This window comes from Peromyscus leucopus, chromosome 8a, assembly GCF_004664715.2.
Source record: "Peromyscus leucopus breed LL Stock chromosome 8a, UCI_PerLeu_2.1, whole genome shotgun sequence".
NCBI classification, from domain to species: domain Eukaryota; kingdom Metazoa; phylum Chordata; class Mammalia; order Rodentia; family Cricetidae; genus Peromyscus; species Peromyscus leucopus.
In genome coordinates, this window is record NC_051085.1 from 48,720,017 (window position 1) to 48,743,042 (window position 23,026).

At 46.4% G+C, this 23,026-nt stretch overlaps 1 non-coding gene across 1 annotated transcript; it reads right to left on the bottom strand.

The window, feature by feature from the left end:
* Positions 1 to 21,996: 21,996 nt before the first annotated feature.
* Positions 21,997 to 22,100, bottom strand: LOC114685677. Its single transcript, XR_003733484.1, has one exon. It is a non-coding gene; the product is annotated as a U6 spliceosomal RNA (small nuclear RNA).
* Between the last annotated feature and the right edge of the window lie 926 nt (positions 22,101 to 23,026).

Consider the following 23,026-nt stretch of genomic DNA (forward strand, 5'->3'; position numbering starts at 1 on the left):
TCAACAACAGTCCTGTTCTGTCGTGTGGGTTGATGAAATCTGCCCTATCGGAGAACCCGATGCAAATGCCAGCTGCTAATATTTATGTTCAGTTGTTGCCGACTGAGGGTCCATTTCCAAAGTCTGCCAAGGCCTCCAGTGAGCACTTCCTAAGCTTCACTTTTGTCTTCACTGATACAACCAGGAAGGGGGGTGGGTAACCTTCTAATGTACTAGTTACTACTGGAAATAATTAGTAAGGGAATTAGTAAGGGAGTAAGGCTTGGTATTAATCTGCTGCTGGTCACCTGTTAGCTTCCTTAAACACAAACTCTGACCCCACATGTATTCTCCTTACACCTTGAATGGGACATTTTCTCAGTGGTAGCAGTCATCTCTACTGGGGTTGACAAGATGGCCCAACAGGAAAGGTGCTCGCTGCTCAGCCTGAGGACCTGAGGGTGACCCCTGGGACTCACATGGTGGGAAGAGAGATCCAGCTCCCTTAAGTTGTCCTCTGACCTCCATACATGTCATGGCATTTGTGTTCCTCCGTAAGTGAATGTAATAAAGAACGTAGACACACTGAAGGAAAGAATATGGCATGGGCAACCACACATTTCCGAAATGCCACTGCAGGGCAACATAAATCCACCTGGAGAACAGGAAGTTTATTATTGAATTTAAATTTCCACCTAGTGAGGGCTGAGGAACAGATGCACACAGATATCCTGAGAGAGGTCCAAAGTATGATGAGGTCAAAGAATAAAGAGCGGACATTCCTGAGGGCAATAAAGAGTGTTCCCAAAGTCCCTTTCTGTTGTGAGAGAGATGCAGCCAGATAAGGGGAAAGGGACCAAGCTTAGGTGAGCAGCTTGGGAGGAAAGCCAGACCAGCTGGCGTTCTGGGTCCTCCCTCACATACCGATGGTTGTCTCAGTTTCCCAGTCTCCCATAGCCCCAGCTGCTGGGTGCCTGAGGCAGGAGGATCTCTTGCGCACAGGATGAGGCTGTGCTACCGAGCGAGACCTCAATAAAAGCAAACTAAGGTAAAAATGCCTGTGTTCCAATTCTGCACCTATTTGAGGTGTTTGCATTTTTCAAGGCGAGGGAGCGCTGCACCACAGGACACGCTATTATCTAGAAAACTCCACAATCAATGCAGTCAAAACAGTGTTGTAAAAACGCTGGATTCAAAGTTCAGAAGCCCGGAGAATTTGAGCAAAAGCCATCCCATAATGTCGCCAATGAGAGGCTCTGGGGAGCATTTAGTTTGTCGATTAAGGAGCATCCAAATCTTCAGCTGTGCCCGTGGATGGCACCAAGGGGTGAGATGTAACTTTTAGTAGATGCCCGCACTTAGAGAGTTCATAATATTCCTGTGTTCCAGGGTTTGGTGCCCAAGACCGAAGCTAGGGCCTCGTCCATGTTAGGCAAGCGATGAGCCACCGAGTTCTCTCTCCAGCTGTGCTGTGACATTTCAGATGGAAACTCCTAAGAAAAAACTATTTCAATACATTTTTATCACCAAGCCCTTGTGTTTGTTTATAACACAGAGGTCTGAAATAAACTTTAAAAAAAATCGATCGTAAATTTTCTTATTGTCTGCATAACATAATGGCTTTCAGCTTTGAGAAAGTTGGTTTTCCCTGTGAGTTGCACTCTACCAACTGGGCCATAGCCCATCTCCAGCCTCCTCCCTTTTCTTTTTTTCTCTCCTTTCTTCCTTTCCTTTCCTTCTCTTCTTTCTATTTCTATTTATTTACTTTTGAGATTGTTATCACTGTGTTATCTAGGCCAACCTCCAACTCGGAGGACTCAAGCCATCTGCCTGCTTAAACCTTTCAAGTGCTTTCTGGAACCGAATGAGCCAGCACAGAGGACCATGGCAGGTTTGTTCCAGCCGAGGTCTCACTGCAGCAGGATCTTGAGAAGTGTGGCTTTTTGACAGGACTCAGGAGTGTGTGGCCACGGAGAGCCGTAGCTACAGAGAAAACAACTCATGTAAAGCTCTGAGCTCTTACAACTTTTGAATACAGGAAGCTTGGGATATGTCTTTGTTGAGTTCAAGGACTATGTTTGTGTTGGGGGTGGGAATCCAGCAAGAACCTCCAGACCCCTGGAAGATGATGCCCTAGTTCGAGTCTAAACAATAGCTGTCCAGCAAAGGAGTCCACATCTCTCCCCAAAGGGACTGTTTCACTGTGATGTAGAATTGGATCATGTACATTTTCATACGGAACTTTTTTGCTTAAATAAACTTTTGTGACAGTCAAAAAATAAAATGAATAAAAGTTAAAACATTAAAAATAACTACACAAAGGTATGTTAATAAATGTAAAATATGAGAATATATAATTTATGGTATGGACAGTAGTGGAGAGCAGAAATATGCAGGGAGGGAGCTTTTGTAGAGGGCTGAAGTTGAGTAGCTATCAGTTAAATCTAGACCACGGGCTGGGGAGGTGGTCCAGGGGGAAAAGCAGTTTGCCACCAAGCATGATGGACGGAGTTCAGTCCCAGGAACTCATACGGTAGAAGAAGAGAACCAACCCCACAAGTTCTTCTCTGACCCCCACCTATGTACCTCCCCATACATAGTACCATAGCATGTTCTGCATAATCCTCATGGATTTTGGTCTAAAGGAGATGTCTCCTGTGGGCGTTGGAATGCTTGGTACCCCCAACTGGTGCTGCTGTTTAGGAAGGCTGGGGTGGTTTGGATAAGAACAGCCCCGTAGGCTCATATATTTAAATGCTTAGTCATCAGGGAGTGGCACAACTTGAGAAGGATTAGGAGGTGTGGAATTATTAGAGTAGGTGTGGCCTTGGTGGACCAAGGGTGTCCCTGGGGGTGGGCTTTACCGGTTTCAAATGCTCAAGCCAGACCCAGTCTCTCTCTCTCTCTCTCTCTCTCTCTCTCTCTCTCTCTCTCTCTCTCTCTCTCTCTCTCTCTCTCTCTCTCTCTCTCTGCCTGCTTCCTGTGGATCCAGATGTAGAACTCTCAGCTACTTCTCCAGCACCATGTCTGCCTGCATATGGCCATGCTCCCCACCATAATGATAATGGACTAAAGCCTCTGAAACTGTAAGTGACCCCAAATTGAATGCTTTCTCTTATAAGAGTTGCCGTGGTCATGGTGTCTCCTCACAACAATCGAACACTGACTAAGACCTGTTTTTAAAAGCTGTGTATGGTGGCACACATTTGTAATCCCAGTCCTGGGGGGGCAGAGACAGGTAGATCCTTGGGGATCAGTGGCCACCAGCCTAGCCCACTTGGTGAGAGATCCTATATCAAAAAACGGTGGACAGTGCCTGAGGAACAATGCTCAAGATTGACCTCTGTCTTCCACATGTGTGCATACACAAGTGCCAATGCACTCCCTTGTGTATACATACTCACACACGCGCACACACAATAGTTAAGATGACAAATTTTGTATTGTACACTTCTTAACATAAACCAATAATCCCTTAATGTGAATTGTTATTTTTCTTCTCTATTTTCTATCACTAAGTGCAAAAATGGGCAAATTTAATTGCCCTGTGTTTGGTGGGTGCGAACTACAACAGTTCTAGACAGAGAAACCTTATAACTTAGAGACACACGGTTCTGGTAAGATCCTTGAGACACTCATTCTCCCTTGGAGAGCACCAAGGGCTTTAGAAGTGGTTTAGATAGAAAGCTGGTGGCCTCTAGACAGAATCTCTCTCTCTCTCTGTTGCTGTAATTTTTGTTACTGGTATCAACTAGCATTCATTCAAGAGCCCTTCAAAGGTACCTTGGAAGGTATCACTCCACGGAGAACTGAGGAGGAAAGGACTGTAGTCCAAGAATCCTGTTCCCTTCTCTCAAGGAATTTTCAACTGAATGGGGAACAGAGGGAGAAAATGACGAAACAGTGTCAGACCACAGAGGTCCTGTGTACACCTTGCTCTGCACAGATGTTCTGTTTTCTGTTGACCAGCATTTTTCCCACTCCTTCTGAAATAGTGTTTGCTTTGGACTGCCTGTCTACCCACCAGTCTCTCTCTGTCCAAGGACTGTGTGAGCCGAAGGGAACCTCAGCTCTAATTTTGGACAAGTGACCCAGTTGTGGTTGATGGGATCCTGCTGCACAGACACTGACTGAGCAGCCTTCCTTAGCTCTTCCAAAGAGACTCAATTCTACTGGGGTTTGTTTTTTTTTTTTTTGGTGGTTGTTTTGTTTTTTTAAAGAAATAGTCTCCTAAGTATTAAGCTGTCAGTCTGGTGATGCCAAGAAATGCCATATGGTAGAAAGCTCGGTTGGAAATTAAGTGGACCCTCTGCGATGCTTCAGAACTGGAATCACAGCACTGGTGAGGCTGCGGCCAAGGGGTTACCGTGAGTGTGAGGCTGGTCTGGACCACAGAGCAAGAGAGCTTGTCTCCGACAAACAAAAAAGAAGAAAGGAAAGAGGGAAGGAGGGAGGGAGGGGAGGAAGGAAGTAAAGATGTAAGGAAGGAGAGAGGGAGAAGGAAGGAGGGAGGGAGGGGAGGAAGGAAGGAGAGAGGGAGGGAGGGAGGATGGAGAGAAGGAAGGAGGGAGGGAGGGAAGAAAGGAGAGAGGGAGGGAGAAAGAATGGAGAGAAGGAGGGAGGGAAGGAGGGAGGGAGGGAGGGAGAAAGGATGGAGAGAAGGAGGGAGGGAGGGAAGGAAGGATGGACTTTTAAAACTTAGCTAAGTGGTCAGCCCTGGAATCATATACATACAAGTAACATTATAGGACTGAACAAGTTGTTTCTGTATATGTAGGAATATATATATTATTCTTATATATATGTGTATATAAGAAAAAGAGGCTAGAGGCCACAGATTTGAAGAAGAGCAAGTGGGGAGGCTCACAGGAGGGGTTGGAGGGAGGGAAAAGAAAGGGGGAAATAATATAACTATATTTTAATATTTTGAAAATCTCAACTAATTAGAGCTCACTGCAGCCAGTTGTAACCTGGATGTAAATTTGGGTCATCATAGAAATGTTGATGCCTAAGGCATGCACAGCACTTTGCATAAGAGAAATGCTGTGACCCCAGTATCATATCTGCGTTTAGGGCCAGGGTGTGGGGGAGTAGGGGTTTGTGGAGGTGGGGTGGGGGCACTGGGCAAATGGCCCAGGTTTAGTGACTTTGTCTGTTTCTAAGAAATCTTCCCAGGGCACCACCCAGCAAATTTTATTTCCTTGGGTTGATCTAACTCCATTTGTTCTCTACCCATTGTGCGCGCACGCGCGCACACACACACACAGATCCCAGATGCTAAAAAGTATAAGGTGTAAACAATAAATAATTCAAAACTTTTTTGCCTTGACAAATCCATACTGAATCCATGTAGCTGCAATGAGCCATTCCAAAGCTGGGAAGTAAGAGTCAATGCCTTCAGAGATGAAATGATGTTGCTCTTGGCTTGATTAGAAAGACCCTGCTCCTCCAATCAGGTCAACTTCCGTCAGCTCTGACCCCTTCTCTGCTTCAGTGCCTTCAGACTTATGGAGCATAGAATTGCTCACATGTCCTTGCTCTGTGTTGTTTTCTAGAATGCACACCCCATGAAAGCAGGCCCCCTGCCTGCTGCATTCTTGGCCATCACCCCAGGGCCTCAGTCGGCTCCTGCCAAACAGAAAACATTCAGTGGGCATCGATGGGATGAGTGTGTGAGTGATGAATGTGAGCAATGATTGTGAGCATCGATGAGATGAGTGAATGGATGATGACTGTGAGCGTCGATGGGATGAGTGAATGAACGACGATTTGGCTTCTCTTTAATTCTAGAGATGACTGACTGAGGAGTTACTGCTGTGGCCTAAGGAAACGAACTTTGTGACCAAAGAGGCTCCGTCCGTCCGTCCGTCCCTCCGTCCCACTTGCAGGTCACCTGCACAGCTTCTTCTTTTAGAATTGACATTTGTTGGTGGTGGTGTTAACTTAAGGCATAACAAGAAATTGTACCTTTTTTTTCCTTCTTGAGACAGGGTCTCATGGATCTCAGGTTGACCTCTAACCTGCTACACAGCCAAGGATGGCTTTGAACTTCTGGTCCCCTTCCTTGCCTCTACTTCCCATGTAGAGGTATGTGCCACCATGCCTGGTTTTCTAGATTTTCAAAATAACTGCATCATGTGGGCCGAAACCTAAGGGGAAAGCTTAGCCTTTATCAGTTTTCTGATTGCCTTACTGCCTACAAACTCTCAACATTAAAAAGAATTTTGTTTTGTTTTGCAGTTTTAAGAAAGTTAGAAATCACGGCAGAGTCAATCAAGTCAGAGAATTTAGGGAACTCCAGTCCATCTCTCCTGGGGAACCTAATGCCAAAAGACCATCCATAAAGGAAAGAATTATGCCCTGGGGGAGACACTGGTGGGCAGAGGAGGGGCAAATACTAGGGCATGGGAAGATCAGGGGTGCTATTTGCTTCAGAACTGGCAGCACTTGGGGTTTGTCAACTCATGTCTTCCTCAGAGGTCAGCAAAGCCAAATCAAATGAATTGTTCTGCTGGTGGACAATGGGTAAATTAAGTCTCTCTCTCTCTCTCTCTCTCTCTCTCTCTCTCTCTCTCTCTCTCTCTTCTCTCTCTCTCTCTCTCTCTCTCTCTCCTCCAGCTGTAGTCCTTGCTGAGAGGTGGGGAGCTGGGGTTGCTGTGTAAGCCTTCTGTTTCCATTGCTTGTGGAGCGGATAGCATTTTGCACATTCCTCTGCTCCTACCTACTTATCTTGCTGCCGGTAGTTTTTGTTTACACTTACGTGTGTGCCGTGGTAGATGACGAACTCTTTTAGGCCGAGGCCTCTGGATTCATAATCCTCCTTATCTGAGCACAGCCCACTAAACATTTGGCGGGTCATTGACAGACCTGGTGGAATGGTGCATTTTTGCCCTGGAGCCTCCTCAAAGCCTTTTGTGATGGTTGACTTTAAATACCAACTGGCTAAAATTTAGAATCACCCGAGCAGGGAGCCTCAACTGAAGAATTTTCTGCATCAGTTTGGCCTGTGGATAAATTTATTGGGGGCAGGAGGGGGCAGGTCTTGACTGTTAACTGACACAGAAGGACCCAGTCAGCAACCAGCATTCTTCCATGGCTTCTGCCTTGAAGTTTGTTCTTGAATTCCTGCCCCGACTTACCATCGGTGATGGACTGTGCCCCCCACAAGAGTAAGCCAAATAGACACTTTCCTAAGTCGCTTTTAAAACCCAGAGTGCTTCACCACAGCAACAGAAACAAAACTGGATCAGAACCATCCGGTATTCAGGGAATTTAAATTTAAAAACTAAGGGTTTGAAAAGCCGTAGTTCAGTGCCGTCAAGTCATAGTTTGTCAGCAGTCAGCTGTGGTCTGGTTTCTGAAAGAAAGGGCTGAGTTTCTTGAAAAACCCTCTAAGACTGTAATATACCTTGCAGTAAACAGGGTATTCAGGAGACATCCAGGCGGTGGTAGAAGAAGTTTCATCTTCACAGAGAGAGCCTCATGATGATAAACAACTCTGGTCAGGTATGGTGGTGCACAGGAGGGAGGGACAGGTGGATCCCTGCATCCAGCCTGGTCTACAGAGAGAGTTCTAGGACAGCCAGGGCTACAGAGAGAAACCGTGTCTCAAAAACCCAGTAATACATAACAACAACAACAACAATAACAATAATACAATATCAACATCAAACCTAATGACCCGAATCTAGTCTCTCGGACTCACGTGGTAGGAGAGAACCAACTTCCACAAGCTGCCCTCTGACATCCACACACATACTGTGCCACCCGAAACCCCCTCTCTCCAAACAAATAAATGCTTTTTGATTAAAAACAGAAAACCCTGTTTCTGCAATGACACCCACGATTGTATTGAGCCTGCCGAAGGTTGCTGATCATTGTACTTTTTTCAAATACTGCGACTTGCCTGGAGCCCAGCAGCAGTACCTCTCCTTTCTTCCTAAGGGTAGGGTATACATTTTATTCCTCTGTATCCTCAGACCTAGCACACCACAGACACCGAATAGACGAATTCAGGCGAATGAAGGAGTCGCGGGGTGTTTGTTTTCTGGATTTGCTGTGGCGGAGTCCCACAGGCTGGACAGCTGAAAGAACAGGTTTGTTTCATCCCCATTCTAGAGACCCAGATGGACAGCATGTCTCTTCCTGAGGGATGGGCCTTCCCAAGTCCCCTCCCCCCACCTTACCATAGAGATGGCTGTCTTCTCCTGAGTCTTCACCCCCTTCTTCACATTCCTTCCCTCGATGTGTGATTCCAGGTTTAAAATTATCCTTCTTCTGTGGCACCAGCCGTATTGGATTCGAGTCGCCCTTATGACCTATTTTACACCTGGTGAGCTTTTGTTTTGTTTTGTTTTTGTTTTTTCTTTTTTGTTTTTTTGGTATTTTGAGACAGGGTTTCTCTGTGTAGCTTTGTGCCTGTCCTGGATCTTGCTTGCTCTATAGACCAGGCTGGCCTCGAACTCACAGAGATCCGCCTGGCTCTGCCTCCGAGTGCTGGGATTAAAGGTGTGCGCCGCCACTGCCCAGCACTTGATGAGCTTTTTAAAGACCCTGTCTCCAAACAGGTCACATTTGGAAGTGACTGGTAGTGGGACTTTTAACATATACCTGTTGGGGTTGTGAGGCAGGGGGCACAGTTCATCTCACAAGAGGGGCAGGGAGCTGCTTTGCATGCTGGTGACAGCAGTGAGTACTGGAGGGATCTAGTTAATTAAAAAGTACAAGTGGAGTGAGAGACCAGAGAATCCCCTCTTCGTCTCTTCAAAGCTTGACTCACTTTCTGGAAAAGGCTCAACCAAAACAGATAGGTTTTCCAAATCTTTTTGTTTTGTTTTGTTTTTCAAGATAGTTTCTCTGTGTAGCTTTGGAGTCTGTCCTGGAACTCGCTCTGTAGACCAGGCTGGCCTTGAATTTACAGAGATCTGCCTGCCTCTGCCTCCCGAGTGCTGAGATTAAAGGTGTGTACCATCACTTCATGGCAGTTTTCCAAATCTTTATGAGTTGAGCTGTGTCCCCCAACCCAAAAGAATTTTTTTTTTTAAATTATTTCTGAGCATGATAGCATACACCTTTAATTCCAGCACTCAGGAGGCAGAAACAAGAGGATCTTTGTGAATTTTGGGCCAGCCTGGTCTACATAGCAAGCTCCAGAACAGCCAGGACTGCATAGAGAAACCCAGTCTCAAACAAACAAACAAACAAACCTGATCTTAGCCAGGGGACATGAGATCGGAAGACAATGACAAGTCATTTCATCACAGAGAAGCTGGGGACTCTATGTCTTCCGTGAGTAGGGTTAGATGCATTCATTTTGAGGCCACTGTTTGTTTACACAAGAGAACCTTTACACACACTTTGCTGGGAAATATACAGACTGGGATGTACAGACCACATGACTTCAGCTAACACCCAGGCCTGGAGGCCTTAGAAGCTGACAAAGAAAAAACACAAACTAGCATCTGTTTTAAAAACAGGGCCAGGCATAGCGGCACACGCACTTAATCCCAGGACTCAGGAGGCACAAGCAGGCAAATCTCTGTGAGTTTGATCTGAGTCAGCCCGTCTCAAACTAGCAACGGACGCCAACAACAAAATTAACAGTGGTTGGGGAGGTGGCTCCGTGGATAAAAGCACTTTCTTTGCAATTGTGAGGACCTGAGTTCAAATTCAACTGCCTACATAATAAAAAGTCTGAGCCTGGCTATGCATGCCTGTTAACCCAGACAGATCTCAGGAGCTTGCGGGCCAGCCAACCTAGCCAAAGTCGCTAGCTTCTAGTCCAGTGAGAGTCCCTGTCTTTTTCGTTTGTTCGTTTTGTTTGTTTTATTTTTTTGTTTTGTTTTTCGAGACAGGGTTTCTCTGTGTAGCCTTGGCTGTCCTGGAACTCACTCCGTAGCCCAGGTTGGCCTTGAACTCACAGAGATCCTCCTGGCTCTGCCTCCCAAGTGCTGGGATTAAAGGTGTGCGCCACTACTGCCACCTGGCCAAGAGTCCCTGTCTCAAGGCAGTAAGGGGAAAAACAGTGAAGGCAGGCATCCAATGTCTTCTTATGATCTCCTCATGCTCATGCACAGGCATGCTCATGTGCACACTCACATATTGCACTCTCATGCACACGCAGTAGGATGATGACAATGGTGATAAAAATAGCCATCGAGACTGAGTGTGTATCAGTGATAGAGTGCTTGCCTATCGCATGGGAAGGCAAAGCAAAGAGGTAATAAATGTGTGGGATGACTCGTGTAATCTCAGGGAATATTGAACTCTTCTTGGACCTAAATCTGCCTGCATGGCTAGATTGAGAGTCACACTTTCTTTAACTGCTGAACTGCTAACATGCACTTCCCCTCCATTAGCGTCCGTCCCTACCAGAGCTGAAGCCTACGGAGGAATAACCAACGCAAGCCACAAGTCGCCGCTTCCACCTTTCCTGGCTGGCGGTTTCTGCCTCCTACAGATACCCTCAGGGCCGCTCAGACGTGTGTAAGAGACTTCTTGGAAAAAGAAGATGAGTGGAATTTCCCAGAGTTGGAAGGGTTAAGCCCTGAGTCAACCTACAGCAGATGGCACACCCAGTGTGAGGTCCACGGGGTGAAGTGACTTTATCTGTGAGTCACATCGCTGGATACACTCTGTTCTATAGAATGTTGGTTAGCAACTCACTTCCAAACACCGTGTCCAACGGCTCTGTCACACAGGACATTTGAAAGGGACATGGGTTACGACTCATTTTTGACTTAGCACCAGGCAATGAGACGGATGGATGTGGCCCTGAAAGGGACGTGGGCTTAGACTCTGAAAAGGAGTGCTATTAGCGTGCGATTCCACTTCCGCACCAAGCAAGGAAGCCAGAGGAAGGACCCCTTGCCCCCAGGCTGAAGAGCAAAGAGTGATACCTGAACAGGAAAAAGACAGAAAAAGGAATGCAGCCCAAAGGTCCTCCCTTCCTGATTTGCCCTGCCTTTTCCAGAGGCGGGACAGGATTGCATGAGGAGAAGCTGGCACATCATCACACGGGTCGGTGTTTTAAACTAGAAACTTAAAATCCAGCAACAGCAACCACAGATCCCATTAAAAGATCTTCCTTCGGATTTGTGGGTTAACAGGAATGAGCCTGCAAGAGGGTGGGGCCCGTGCCGGCGACGGCTGGAAACAAGGTGTGATGAGTCGCTGTTTGGTTGCTAGGCGACAGTTTCTATGTGGAAACAATTCCTTTCCTTGCAAGAACCAGGCTACTCTTTTTTTGTTTAATGAAAGCAGAGCATTTTCTTGGTACAAGAAGTACACGCAGGTTTACACGAACCTGTGAGGGTATAGTAAACAGGGTTTATGAAAGAGAATGCTATTCTAGTCTTGAATCCTTCCGTTTGTTTTACATTCACCACCAAAGAAATCATTTGCCTGAGGGGGACAGGCTGCGTCTTCCTCTTGTTTGTCTTGTCTGGCTGTGGCCTGCATGGGACAGATCATCTCCAAGCTTCTAGCTCGGGCTCCATTACCAATGTGCTGCTCAGCCTCTCAGCGTTTGAAGGTGTGTTGTAAATGTGTTCTCCTGCTGAGGAGGGGCAAAGAAGGGGGCATGGGAAGGTAATGAGGACCCTCGCCATAGGATCTAGTCAGCCTCTCCTAATTGACTGACAGCCACGAAACTTCAACATCACTTATAAAGTCCAAATTGCCTTGTGCCGGCTCGTTTATGTCAACTCCACACGAGCCGGTGTCATTTGGGAAGGGAGAACCTCAGCTGAGAATTGCCCCCACCGGATTGGCCTGTGGGCGACCTGTGGAGCATTTTCTTGATTAGTGACTGATGTGTGGAGGGCCCGCCTCACTGTGTGTGGTGCCACTCCAGGCTGGTGGTCCTGGGTCCTATAAGAACGCAAGTTGAGCAAGGCAGTCAGCAGTCTTCCTCCATGGCCTCTGCGTCAGCTCCTCCCTCCAGGTTCCTCCCCTGACTCCCCTTGAGAGTGGATTTAGGAGCTGTAAGAAGGAACCAATTCTTTCCTTCCCAGGTTGCTTTTGGTCACGGTGTTTCATCACAGCAATAGAAACTCTAAGACATACCTCCAGAGATAGTGTGTGTTTGCCGAATGGTACCTCAAAGAAGTCGGCTAAAGACAATGGATCCGTGCTTACTTAGGGGGAGAATGTTTGTGGCCCTGAATTTTCCTGTATTAGGTCTCTTCTCTTATCCCTAAACATAAAAAGTACTCCTCATGAAAACCACCTTACAATTTCATTTACAAAGGGAAACTAAGGGGAGAAACAGATTTAAGTCAACGCCTGTATTTTTACTTACTCTTTAAACTTTAAGCTCTGCTTAATCTTTAAACCTTGTAAATTGCATCCTTTGAGGAATGTCACTTTGAAAGCCGCAGGATCAGGGTAGCAAGATGGGTCAGTAGATAATGGCTCCTGCTGCTAAGCCCATAGACCTGAGTTCCATCCCCAAGCCCCATAGATAGGGTAGAAGGAGGAAATTATATTCTGCAAGTTGTCCTCTGATCTCCACATGTGACAGGGGTGTTCACAGGCATACATTCAAATAACGAGTAAGGAAAGAAAGAAAGAAAGGAAGGAAGGAAGGAAGGAAGGAAGGAAGGAAGGAAGGAAGGAAGAAAGTTAGGTAACTAAATGCCTAATAGAAATTTCAATTTAAAAGAAAGAAGGAAATGGCAGTCATATGCAGCCATTACAAAGACACCCAAGCCTGACTCTAGAAACCCACACCCATTTCTTAGGACTCTGTTATCCTTTTCCTATGTGTGACTCTGTCTAAACACTTAAATACATTATCTTTTCCTGAGTGGAGGTCCCCAAGGGGGAAGGGGACTCTCAAGCTGCTGGTGTCTGTGCTGGGCCATGTCTCCTTGCTGCTACTAACAGTATTTCTTCTTCCATTGCTTTTAAATTACATTTTATTTACTTATTTCATGTGTGCACATGTGTGTAGGCCAGAGGACAGCTTGCAGAAGTCTGTTCTTTCCTTCTACCAGGTCATCAGACTTAGCGTCTTCACTCACTGAACGATTTCCTGGGCCCTCTTGTATATTATTTGTCATAATATAAAATGGTATGTATTACTGTCAATCTCTGTACTATATCTATGAATACTTGCAACCTTAGTATCCTCTAATGTAATATTTGACATACTATGTGTTAATAAATAATTATTCTTGGCTAGATGAATGAGTAGATGCACAAATGATTAATATAATATTGTGTGTTCCAGTTCTAGGGTTTATTTAAATAGATTTGAGGCTCTGAAAACCGTGTGGTGATTGGTGTTAAGGATATTACAAGAAGCAGATCTCCACAGACTTAATTTAGGGTCCTGTCTTGCCCTGTCTTCATGAAGCCACATATATAGGTAGAAATATCAGTAGAAACTTCTCAAATATGGATTCAGAATGTGGATATATCTCTTAGCTTTAGGTTCATGAAATTAACTTTCAAAGTAGAAAGTTTTAGGCTGTGGGTGTATTGCATTGGTAGACAACTTACTCCACTAATGTGAGAGGCCCTGGGTTCCCTAGCACCCCCCACCCCCCACATGAGGAATGCATGCAGGCTCACAGGCCAGCTCATAGGGTCAGTGTCTTTCCCTCAGGCAGTGTGTGTGTTTCCTCGAGCAGAGCCAGAGCTTTGCCACTCAGCACATCCTCTGGAAAGGTATCTGTACAGCCGGAAGTAAGATGTGGGCTGGTCTTACTTCCTTTCCACCCTGTAGGAAAATCCATGGATGAACTTTGCCCTCGGGGGTTTCAGAAGATGAAAATGCATGCTCTAACGGGTCATTGGCGGACCATGGGACTCTGATTTAGAGTTCCCAATGGGTTATAGTCACTGAGGTTCTAAACTTGTTCCCGAACCCCCTGACCCACAGCAGCCCCATGGTGTGTGAGTGTGTGTATGCTTCTTCTCTACTTTTTTGCAGCTGAAGAACAAGACACAGAAAGGTTCATGAGTTGCTGAAGGACTCTGAACCTGGCGTATGACAGAACTGAGTCTGGTTTGAGACTGGCCAAGCCCAGAATGTATGCTCCTAACCCTGCTAGGTCTGTCTCTAAATCAAGAAGGGGAAGAAGTAACTATGCAGAGCGGTCATCCAGACTGCCTTTTATAACTGTGCTCTCCTTGACTTTGTTCTGGGATGGGCCTGGCGGCTCACATGACCCACGGCTCAAAGGTCTTGCCCACACGAGGCAGTGCACATGTCCAGCTCAACGCCAGGACTCCCCTTGTCTCCACCTGAGATGGTACCAAGGTGGAGATTATCTTCTCCGGGTTTGACCTGAGATCCACCCCTGCAGACTCATATCCTCAGCGCCTGGGACTGGACTTCATAGGGAGTGAGCCATAAAAGATACTGTGAAGCCAACAGTACCCACCAAGAGTTCGTCTCCTGCACCCGAGGAGAGGAGCTGACAGTCATTAGAGGGAACATTCTACTCTCTGCCCTTGTTGAAGACCACCAGAAACAAAGAAGACTTTCTCTGCGAGAGAAGAAAGGGGGGAGCATAATACAGCCTCAACACACATATACACACACACACACACAGCACTTACTATACACCACACTCTCACATATATACACACCACTTACCATACACCACACTCTCACATATATACACACCACTTACCATACACCACACTCTCACATATATACACACCACTTACCATACACTACAACTCTCACTACAGGTGTGCTCTGTACCACACACCACATGCTCACACACTACGTGCTCCCTACCACTTGCCTTTATCAGCAAGCCCTTCTGGAGGCATGGCCCGCACCAGCATTCCAAAGACAGCCCAACTCACTCCCCTGCCTGCAGAAGGCCTGGACTCCCACGCTAAATCATAGCAACTGCCAAAGAGCAGCCGGTCGGTGGGCCCCACCCTCCTCACAGGAAGTGAGAAAGAGCAAATAGCTAGTTTTTTTTCTTCAAGGGCTGGTGCACAGGTTAAATAAGTGATTAAAAGGAGAGGGAGGGAGCTGTTTAAGAGGTAGTGACAGCTCTGGAGAAGGACAATAGGGCAGGGACCAGGCAGCAGCCTGGCCGGGGCCACAGGATTCCTATAAAGTCCTTTATGAACAGAGCTCTGAAATTCCAGAGCCCGCAGGAGGTGGCTCCCTCTTCGCTTCAGTGGGGTGGTTGGTCGGTGCTGCCAAGAATGCACAGAGCCTTCGGTGCCCTCGGGACACCTGAGCTGTGGGTCAGGGAGGGAGGTGGCCCTAGGCGAGAATTCCAGGGTCGGGCCTGGGCTCTTTTGGCATTAAGAAAATCAAAGTGTGACATCTCCCCATGAACCTGGGGCTGTATCTCAACAAACAGCAGGGCTTGTCTATGTGCCTTCAGGACCCAGAGGAAGGTGGGACCTGAGAGGCTTGGAGTCATCGAGGTCTGGTGGACAGCATACCACCATCCATGGAGCTGTGATCCACCACTCTGAGGATGAGGACCTCCCATGGCCAGCTCTGCTCTAGCCAGTACGCAATCTGGATAGACTCGGGATTTGCAGAAACCTGTCTCGGCACTTACATTCCCTAAAGAACAAAAACAAACAAACAAAAAGTCAAGGAGAATCAGAGGATTGGCAGTCAAGGGCTCTGGTGTATAGAGAAACAGACTTCAGAGTGCAAGGTGCATTGGTCCCACCTGGGGGTCTTGTTAAAATGTGGGCTTCAGGGCTGGGGAGACTGTTCATGCAGTACACTGCTTGTCAATCAAGCATGAGAATCAGAGATTGAGCCCTAGAGCCTGTATGAAAAGCTGGATCTGGTGGTGTGTGCCTGCAGTGCCGGGGTTGGGGAAGCAGTGACGGGCACCTATGGGGCTCATTCTCCAACCAGCCTGCTCCCGTGGGCCAGCTCCAGATAAAAGTAAGAACCCTGTCTCAAAATCAACATGGAGGGGGCTGGAGAGATGGTCTCTTGCAGAAGACACACACACACACACACACACATGCACACACATGCATACACTTAAAAATAATATAAATATCAAGCCGGGCGGTGGTGGCGCACGCCTTTAATCCCAGCACTCGGGAGGCAGAGCCAGGCGGATCTTTGTGAGTTCGAGGCAGCTGGCTACAAGTGAGCTCCAGGAAAGGCGCAAAGTACACAGAGAAACCCTGTCTCGAAAAAAAAAAAAAAAAAAAAAAAAAAAAAAAAAAAAAAAAAAAAATAATATAAATATCTAGGCAATAGTGGCACACACCTTTAATCCCAACCGTCAGAAGGCAGAGGCAGGCAGATCTCAGTTTGAGGCCAGCCTACTTTACTTGGCTAATTCCAGGCCAGCCAGAGCTACAGAGTGAGATCCTGTCTCAAAAACAACAACAATAATATCAAAAATCTTTTAAAAAACAAAGTGGAGAGCAATTGAAGAAGATATTAGAGGCTGACTTCTGGCCTCCATACACACTTGCACACATGTACACATACATGTATGTACACACCAAGAGATATGTATTTCAAGAAGGGTCTAGTATCTCCACGAGGTAGGGCCAAGGCTTCTGGGCCATGGACTATGTTTTGAATACCCAAGGGCCCAGAGAGGACATGGGAAGGTTTGGTGAGTGAATGCTTGTGCTCATACTCAGGCAGCTGGGAAGACTTCCTGGAGGAGGGATTGTATTGTACCCTGTTGTAAGACTTCATGGAGAAGGTGGTAAAGATACCCCAGATCACCCTATATGTGACGATGAGTCCTTACCATGCCCGGCCACTGTCTAGCCAAAGCCAAAGATGAGGGGCTGGGGATTTAGCTCAATGGTAGAGAGCTTGCCTAGCAAGCACAAGGCCCTGGGTTCGGTCCTCAGCTCCGGAAAACAAAAACGGAAAAAAAACAACAACAACAAGAACAACAAAAAAACAAAAAACAAAGCCAAGGATGAAATGACTCAAGACCCTTTTGGGGGGGCAGGGAGAAGAGAAGGCCAAACAAGCCTTGGTGACTGAGTTTGCCATGTCGTAGCTGGGAGACTAGGCAGGCTCACTCACGTTCAGTCTCTCTGAACACAGGATGGTAACAATCCCCAGTCTTCAAGGCTTGGGGCGAGGACTGAACCAGGTGACCTAACAATGTGCTCGCTCATGGCAGAGGACATAAGCAATAAAAAGCATCCTTATTGAAGACTGTCGTCATCTTGTTATTAGAAGTGGGGGAGTGTGGTTGTCTCCTGTTGGCTTCTGAGCTCCGGGTCAGCCTACTTGACATCCCATTCAGGCACCAGCTGTCTCCCTGTCTGTGGGTTCTCTGGGTGCAGGGCAGCCATGACTCTGGGATGGAAGGATATGGCAGCTTTGTCCCCCGAGGCCAAGGGAAACCCCAGCTGCCTCTGTGTTGGGCAGAACTCACTGAGGAACAGGGAACTTGAGATGAACATATGAGGTGGAAAGTTATTTCCAAACTCTCTAAGCTGAGCGTGGCAGCACACGCCTGTAATTCCAGCCCTGGAGAAGAAGCAGAAGAATCAGGAGTTCATGGCTATCCTACTTACTGAGTTTGAGGCCAGCCTGAGCTCAAGGAGACCCTACCTTAAAAAAAAAATAAATAAATAAATAAAATAAAATAAAATAAAAAAAATGAAGCAAACCATCCAACCAACAACAATGAAATGTTACTGAAACAATCTAGATTGCTCTGCCATTCTACCCAGGGTAGTAGGTTGTCTGCATCTCAAAACACATCAGGAAAGCTGTAAGCAGAGCATGGGCCCAGCTCAGGACAGTGACTCTTGGTTTTTCCAGACAGGGCTTCTCTGTAACACCTCTGGCTGTCCTGGAACTCGCTTCGCAGACCAGGTCCAAACTCAAAAGAATTCCACCTGCTCTGCCTCCCGAGTGCTGGGATTAAAGGCAGGACAGTGACTCCTTAGTGTTAGGCTTTCCACTCTTTTCCCAGCTTTAGCCCTCTGCAAGAGAGCAAGAGCTTCAAGAACAGGGGTGTGAGGGCCTGGCAACAGAGGGTGGACAGACGCGATTTCCCAAACATTCCCTTTGACAGATAACCAACCCAGAAGGTATCAGGCACCAGCTGGGCCCTGCTGGGGAGGTGCAGCTGCTGGAAATGGCATGGCAGGAATCTAAACAGAAGTGATTTATTTCCCCTGCTCCCTGGCAGGTTCTTATCCGTACATTTTCCTTCTTGTCTAGCAGGGCAGAGCAAACGATCTTTCGGTCAACTGGCAATGCTTCATGGATTTTCTTTCTTTCTTTTTTTTTTTTTAAAATGTATTTGTACATGAAACTGGAGTCTGTTAGGTGGATGGTAGTTTACAAAGCTCCTTTTCTTTTATTCTTTAATTGTGTTTGTTGTATGTGTGCATGTGGGGGTTAGAGGTCAACCTTGGATGTCCTGCCTTAGGAAACATCCACCTTTTTAAAAATGTTGATGACATTTATTTTGATCCTGAAAAACAAATATATATTATAATGCTTAATAGGTTTTAAATTTTTGATGGACTTTAAAATAAAAGTATAAATTATATTTTATCAACTTTAAATTTTTTTACATTTTAATTATATTATTATTATTATTATTATTATTATTATTATTGGGTTTTTGAGACAGGGTCTCTCTACATAGTCCTTGTTGTTCTGGAACTCATTATGTTTACCAGGCTGCCCTCAAAACTAACAGAAATCCACCTACCTCTGCCTCCTGAATGCTGGGATTAAATGTGTACACCACTACTCTTGACTGTAATTATTTTATTTTTAAAGATTATAATATTATATTATAATACACAATTTCCCCTTTCCCTTTCTACTGTTCAAATCTTCCAGTATATCCCTTCTTGCTGTCTCTCAAATATATGGCCTCTTTTTTCACTTTGCGTGTGCGCGTTTGTGTGTGTGTGTGTGTGTGTGTGTGTGTGTGTGTGTGTGTGTGTGTGTGTGTAAATGCAACCTGCTCAGTCTGTATAATGCTATTTACATGTATGTTTTCAGAGCCGACCACCTGGTATTGGGTAATCATTTGTTGTGCTCTTTCCGGGAAAGACTATTTCTCCGATCTTAGCATTCCTTGGTTGCCTGTAGTTCTTTCTGTAGGGTTGAGACCGTAGTCCACCCTGTTTTTTTGAGATAGAGTTGGTGGAACCTGGGACGCGTTGATTTGGTTAGGCTGGGGGGCCAGAGAGCCCCAGCGTCTTCCTGCCTCTACCTCCCCAGCGCTGGGGTTATGGCATGCGCACCATCATGTCTGTCTTTTTCCATGGGCTCTGGGGGATGGTCCGCGGGTCCCCGTGTTTGAGCAGCAGGCGCTTTAACCACACTGTGCTGTCTCTCTGCCTCCTGCTCCGGTTCTTTATCAGATCTTTTAGGAACTGGCCAGATACTGATATTTCCCAGGCGAGAGGCGGAGAAACATGAGCAACCTTTACTCTTTCCTGCTGAACACAGAGCCCTACTCCCCATGAGAGGTTGTCCCTGGCCCGGTGCCTTCCTAGAGAGCCCCACGCCTGCCTCGCCCTCCCGGGGAGCCCCACCTAAGAGAGAACTCCCTGTACACTCTCACGGTACTTCAGTGAACAAAGTTTACTGTCGCTAGACGGCCCTCCCACCTGCGGACTTCCTCATCTCGCCTCTCTCAAGACCGCGTGCTATAAAAAGATGTTGGCGTCATGAAAGATGTCATCTCCCTGGAAGGAAGGGACTCCCTAGGCTCCTCCTCAAACCGTGACTTTGAGTCACAGGTGCATTTGGCAAATGACCTGACAGAGGACTGGCAAATAAATAGTAAATAGAATACTTGTTGCTATTATCAATGCCGTCAGGTTAACCAATGGAAACAATTGGGGGGCCAGCCACAGCAGACATAGCCCCGTGTGCTGGGTTTGCAGGCCTGAGCAGGATGTGAGCCCTGCTTCTGACTGCCTTCTGATCCCTGTGAAATGATTGCTAGGGGTCACGTTACAGAAATTAAGGGTGTTGAAAGTGAGAGTGGGGATGGCCGGGCTCTGTGCTCCCAGAGGACGCCCAAGGGGACAGGGTGTCTGTGAGAAGTGAGGAGGACCACAGCAAGAAGGTGACTTGAGCTTTTTCTCTCCTGCGAGAGGCAAGAGGAAAGGACATCATGGAAGAGAGAGAGGTGAGAGAAGAGGAAGGAAGGCCTCTGGGGAGCGGCATAGCCTGGCTTGGCCGGAGTGGGGTGGGGTTAGGGGGTAAAAGTGAAGTGAAGAAAAAAGGTACCATGGGGCTGGCTGAGGAGTGTCTCTCTGTACCACTCAGGAACCAGAACCGTGTCCTGTGAGCATCAAGAAACTAACAGGACAGTGACCTTTGTGAGCCAGGGAGGCTCCAGCAGTAAACCTGGGAGGGACCTGAAAGGGAGTGTGTGTGATCAGGAAAGATCAGAGGAAGAGACCTGGGATTCTCTGGAGGGAGGTTATGTAACGCTTAGCTCAGCGGCACACACACACACACACACACACACACACACACACACCCAAGTGTGTCATCTATTGGGGGTCATAGGTGATGCTTCCCAGTGTACAGATAAGAGAAACACTGCTCCCTCATCTTGATACACTCTCCCACGTGACTACAGACTCCAGTGTGAAGTCCACAGCTCTTCTCCGCGGTTTTATTCTTGACTTGAGTGTTCTCTGCCTGTGAAACGTGACCCCCAAAACCAATGGGTCTAACTGGTTAACACAGCCATCAGACCCCTGACATTGCACAGAATTCAGCTTGCCACATCCCCCAGTCTCCTCTTGTTTCTTAGAACATCTTTGAGGATTATAGAATAGTGATTTGGTAGACCTTTCTCGGTTTGGGCCTGTTCGATGTCTCCCCATTGTAAGTAAGTGTTAGGGGAGAAATTTCACAGAAAAGGTTCATGTTGTGATTGCAGCTTCTCAGCTGGAACATGATTTCATCTGTCCTGTTAGTAATGCTATGTCTTTTTCTTGGCAGGTCCTGGTTCAGATTTATTTATACAAAGAGCGCTGAAGGGTATCAATTCTGTGTAGACACAGCCCAGGAAGACAACGGTCTTTCTGTCCTCACGTGGATTGGTGAAGACCTCTGTTCCAGAGTCTTCATAGAGACCAGGGTTCTTGGCCTTGGCACTGGCCAGCAGAGCTGGAGACACTAGTGATGTAGGCACCCATGCATTGGGGATGTGATATACTTCTGCAGTTTGGGGTGGGCAGCATGGACAAGTTCATTGAGCCTGTGGCCGAGGAGGCACTGTCGATTTTGACTTCCTAGGGATGTACCAGGGTCTGAATGGCAATGGTATGTGCCACAGCCTTGGCCCTTGGCCTACAGCTTCTGGAACCTTCCTTCTGATTCTTGGTAAACTGTATGTTTTTCAGGAACTGCTTATGGTTTTTATAGTTTCATTTCTTCTATGATTTCTGTGCTATTTTGGGGGGCTGAGCTGTGCTCCCCAAATTTGGCTGTGTGTACCTGAGAGCTTGACAATAATGTCAGCTGTGATTACTCGGCTCAGTTTTTATGTCAGCTTATTTTTCACCAGGAACCTACTTATTTTCTTTTTATTTGTTTGGGGTTTTTTGTTTGTTTTTTTGTTTGTTGTTGTTGTTTTTGAGACAGGGTTTCTCTGTGTAGTTTTGGTGCCTGTCCTGAATCTCGCTCTGTAGACCAGGCTGGCCTCGAACTCACAGAGATCCGCCCGGCTCTGCCTCCTGGGATTAAAGGTGTGCACCAACACCGTCTAGCTGCTTTTTATTTTTAAGTAAGGACTTGAGACCATGCAAATAGCCCATTTCTCATCAAATTTGTCACTAGATGTAGGATCTGCTGATGTCTCTTGCATTAGTTATTACCATGAAAGCTACTAATGGTGATTTTCTTTTTCTTTTTTTTTTTTTTTTTTTTTGGTTTTTCGAGACAGGGTTTCTCTGTGTAGCTTTGCGCCTTTCCTGGAACTCACTTGGTATCCCAGGCTGGCCTCACAGAGATTCGCCTGGCTCTGCCTCCGGAGTGCTGGGATTAAAGGCGTGTGCCACCACCGCCCGGCTCTTTTTTTTTTTTAAAAAAAGGAATGCTTCATGAATTTGCATGTCAATTTCACATGGACCATGCTAATTTTCTCTTTTTGTTCCAATTTTAGTATATGTACTGCCAAAGTGAACACTAAATGGTGATTTTTCTTTCTTTTCTTTTTTCTTTTGGTTTTTTTGAGACAGGGTTTCTCTGTGTAGCTTTGTGCCTTTCCTGGATCTCGCTCTGTAGACCAGGCTGGTCTTGAACTCACAAAAATCTGCCTGCCTCTGCCTCCCGAGTGCTGGGATTAAAGGCGTGCACCACCACCGCCAGGCTTGATTCTTTTTTTTTAATTTTTCTAATCCTAATTAATTAATCTAATCTAATGATTGGCATGCTATTATAAGGTTGAGCTTCTATCTATCTATCTATCTATCTATCTATCTATCTATCTATCATCTGTCTATCTTCTTACTATGAAATCATAGATTTCAAGTTTATTGATGGATTTCTAATTTTTTTTTGCTACATATATAAGTATTTATTTATTTCCACTTTATGTCATGAGTGTTTGCCTGTATGTATGTTTTATACAGTGCCTGTGGAGGCTAGAAGATGGCATTAGAACCCCCGGAAGTAGCATTACAGATGGTTGTGGGTAGACAAGTGGGTGCTGGGAACAGAACCTGGGTCCTCTGCAAGAGTATCAAGTGTTCTTGCCCACTGAACCATCTCTCCAGCTGCCGTGATGTATTTTACTGTTTGGACCATTCCAGATTTGGCTCACGAAAGCACATTTTTCAAGTTGGCTTCTGGGTCCTCCTGATTTATCTTCATCGCACTTTGGGAGCTCCCTGATGTTCTAGCTCTACAGGATAGTCTAAGTTTATCTTGTACTTTTACTGATTGTTTTAGTTTCATCTAAATTGTTGTGATTAAAAACACCATGACCAAAAGCAACTTAGAGGAGGAAAGGCTTTATTTCACCTTACCACTCCAGGTCACAGTCCGTCATTAAGGGAAGTCAGGGCAGAACTTGAAGCTGAAACGTGGGGGAAATACTGCTTGCTGATACAT